This window comes from Charadrius vociferus, unplaced genomic scaffold (genome assembly GCF_000708025.1).
Source record: "Charadrius vociferus isolate BGI_N301 unplaced genomic scaffold, ASM70802v2 scaffold67, whole genome shotgun sequence".
NCBI lineage: Eukaryota > Metazoa > Chordata > Aves > Charadriiformes > Charadriidae > Charadrius > Charadrius vociferus.
Window position 1 is genome coordinate 41,312 of NW_009649485.1, and position 4,061 is coordinate 45,372.

Here is a 4,061-nt window from a genome sequence, read left to right on the forward strand (position 1 = left end):
GTGATGTTGTGAATGCAAGCTCCTGGTAGGCAGCAAACTTACCTAGAAAAACTGTCTGGACAGCAACTGTGTGGTTTGGTGCCTCTCAGCAAGGAATCTGCCATTACTAACACTTTACATGCTTCTGTGGTGGCACTGGTTCTAATGCAGATGGGTAGTTGGATCAACTTTGCATGGTCAGCTTTTCCTGGATCCTGTCCATTACTCATGTGCTCTTCATTCTCCAGTCCCAGAGCATCCTATCTGTTATGTAAGGACACTTCAGGAGAAGGGGTAAGGGCCTTTCTGCCCTGAGCAGAAACAACGGTCCAGTCTCCTTCATCTTGTGGGTTAGTTGTGTCAGTCAGCTTGAGGTTGAATTCAGGCTTACCTTCCTCTTGCACAGCCTTCAGGCAGGGCTGTCACTCAGCCTGGGACAGTGTACAATACCACATATTGATCTCCTGCTCACATTCCTGGATACTGTGCTGCAAGTTGAGCTTCTCTTGTAACATAGCTACTTGTTTGAAGAGTTCTTCAAACAAGGTGGGCATGCTTGCAGGTATGACTACTGCCTTCAGGTAGCAAAGGTAGAGAGGCCTTACAGAGAAATCTTGATAGATTAGAGCAGTCATCAACCATATGGAATTTAACAAGGACAAACACTGGATTCTGCACCTGGGATGGTATAAACCTGGACATACATATAGACTGGAAGACAACAGGCTGGAATGCAGCCCTGTAGAAAGGGATCTGGGGGTTTTGGTTGATGGTAAGTTCTATGTGAGTCACCAATATGCCCTGGCAGCCAAAAAGGCCAACTGTATCTTGCAGTCCATTATGAATAGTACAGCTGACCAGTCCAAAAAAGCTATTGTCCCACTCTAATGAGCATCGATGTGGCCTCACCTTGAGTACCCTGTGCAGTTTTGAGGCTCCACAATATAAGGATATAAAAATATTAGAATGTGTCCAGAGGAGGGCAGCAAAGATGGTGAATGGACTAGAGGGCATGATTTATGAGGAGTAACTGAGGATCGTGGGTTTGTTCAGAATGGAGCAGGAGAGACCGAGAGGTGATCTCATTGCTTGTCTACAACTTCCTTAGGGGGGGGGCAGCAGAAAGGGAAATACTGATGTCTTCTCTCCAGTGTCCAGTGATAGAACATGAGGGACTGGCTTAAAGCTGCATTGGAGAAGCTCATACTGGCTATTAGGAAAAAGTTCTTCACTGAGAGGGTGGTCAAGCACTGGAACAAGCTCTCCAGGGAAGTGGTTATGGCCCCTAGCCTGCCAATGTTCGAGAACTGTTTGGACAACATTCTTAAATATATGGCTTAACTTTTAGGTTCCCTTGAGTGGAGTCAGGACTTGGACTTGATGATCCTCGTGGCTCCCTTCCAGCTCAGGAAATTCTATGCTTCTATGACAAGCCTCCATAGCAGCCAGGTGCCTGTTCTTGTGCTCAGCTACTCACCCACATATGGCATCAGAAGAACCTGAAGAAGCCAAGTTCCGGCTCCTGCCCAATCAGCTGCTTAGTCACCAGGGTTATCATGAGCACCTGCACAAGACAAGTTTTTCCTCCTGAGCCATCAGCTATCAGCAGCTAGTTCAAACAGTGGAATGCTGACACTAGCAGCAGCAGCAGTTGACACATGCTGAGAGGAGTTCAAGGCTTGTGAGGTCCCCAGGAAGGGTCTGTGGGGGTTTCTGTGTCCCTGAAACCCTTGGGCTGTGTGAGTGGGAAGGGACTAGGCGGCAGCAAGGATGACTAGCTGCTGGAAGACTCCAACGGCGGCTTCACCAACCAGACCATCTGCTCCCAGGCCCTCATCACTGGTCATAATTCCTTCCCCTAGGGAACTGAAGCTATGGTGACCACCTGACAGAAAGCTATGTCCTCTGCATCCTCTGTGGTACTAGCACCCACTGGGTCCAGTGCAGCTACGGAGATAGAGCTCCCAAGGGAACATGGACCCATCCAGGTCTCCAGCTGCAGGGTGTGACCAAGGTTTCTACCTGTGTAGAAACTGGGCAGTAGCAAGAACATCTGTGGGAGACATGTACCCATGTGCTTGGTGGCTGAGCTTTGGGAGGAACTGGACAGGTTGAGGAACATCCAGGAGTCCAAGGATGTTGACTGGTGGAACCATGCTTTGCCCTCACTGGAACAGAAGTGTCAACTAGGCTTTACAAATGACAAGGGAGATCTTGCACTCCACCAGGCAGAAAGCGGTGACGTGAGGGATAGTGGTGAATGGAAACAATTCTCTGCTCAGGGCAGTGGGAGAAGCTTCTCCTTGTCTACCTTGCCTTGCAAGGTGCCCTTATGCAACAGATACAAGGCTCTGGAACTGGAAGGACAGGGACACTTTTGTGTCACACTCTGTCTTTATTTGGAGATAAAAGGCTGATCTCTGAAGCTCTCAGTAGGGTTTGTCACCACACCCCCAACCTGTACCTCTTGCAGAAGAGCCAGGGCAGCAGGTGCCGGGGACAGGGCATTTCAATTGGGGCTGGAGGATGCTAGGCCAGGCCTGCAGCTACCAGGTGGCTAAGGCCAGGCCAGGGGGGTGCAGGGGCTGGGGAGAGGCAGGATGCGCTGGTTTTCTAGACATGGACGGCAGCTGCTGATGTCGGGTCCTGCTCTCACGGGTGCCAGGGTGGATGGTCCAGCTCTCTGAGTGCCAGGGGTGGTTGCTGCTGTTGGTCAGGACTACTGAAGCTGTGGAGAAGTGCTTGTGGAGAGAGGAAGCTGCTGAGGCCCTCGGCTGCATATGGGACACAGTGAGTCTGGACTAGAAATGCTTTGTGGCTCCGAGCAGCCATCTGAGAAAGTGATGGGGGGAAGGCATCTATTCACTCTTTTCTCCTCCTCCTCTGCCATTTCACTTCAAAGGACAACTCTGCCCCAAGCAGCAGGAAACCAGGAATGCAACTGTGCCTGTCATACACTGCCTTTGTACATCTTGGGGATGCAAAACACGTGTGCTTCTCTCACCAGCCACACCTGGAGGAGCATTTTGGGGCATTACTTGGTCCTGTGCACCACGGGTAACCCCACAGAGGGTTTGATATGGCCAGGAATTCTCTTTTTCCCCTCTGTCAGCAGCTCTGCAATGCTTTCTGGCTTGCAGCAGAAACAAAGGGAACTCCCGAAGCCAGTGAGGGAGCACAGCTGCTTGACCAGTCGCTCCTTCGAGGGACACTGACAAAAGCCATCCCTTGCAGCAGGCAGTGCCACCCCCAACTCTCCCTCCCCCCGGGCCAGCTCCCACACCCCGAGGGATGGAGTCAGGCCCTCTCAGGAGACCCTTGAGCCTTGCTCTGCCCTTCTGGCTTTTCTCCAGCATGGGCACCACTTAGAGCCACTCACAGGTTTTGCACGTCTCCCACTTAGGGAGCCCAGCAAGTCTGCCTAGTACCTGAATCTGCTTGAAAAAATACGCTGTCATGGTGGTCTTCTCTGGGCTTTGATGGTGCTGCCAAAAAGCACAGAGGACAAATAGAACCTCATTCAGCATGGCTCAGGCATGGAGGATACAGGAGGACGTTGAAGTTCCCTCTAAGCCCCTGCCCAGTCTGGGAGTCAGGACATCACTTGGGCCCTCAGCTAACGTGGGGGATCCTGCTCTATGCTGTTCTTGTGCCATGGGCCTCAAGGGACTCACGGCAAGCTCTGGGACACAGCTACAGCAGGAGGGACACTCGTGCAAGAGTTACATTTCCCATCATCTGTAGGATGTGGTCCAGATGTCTGGAACCTAAAACACTTTCAGCTTTGGCTGGTGATGTGACCTGCAGGAGCGGGCACGGGGGGAAGAGCCTGCCCCCTGACACAAAACAATCCTGATGAGTGATACTGGCTGACCACGGAACAGCAATTACCTGGCAATGCTTCTGTTTCTTCAGCAGGCACTGGCAGTGAGCCACTGATTCTGCACAGCCCCTTGGTCCATCTCCTGCAAAAGCAAATGGAACACCTAGATAAGATGGAACAATTCCCCATCAGGGAGATGGCATCTTCAGGAAGAAATAGTTCTCAAAGACATTGATAAGGTTTAGAAACAGAACCTGGG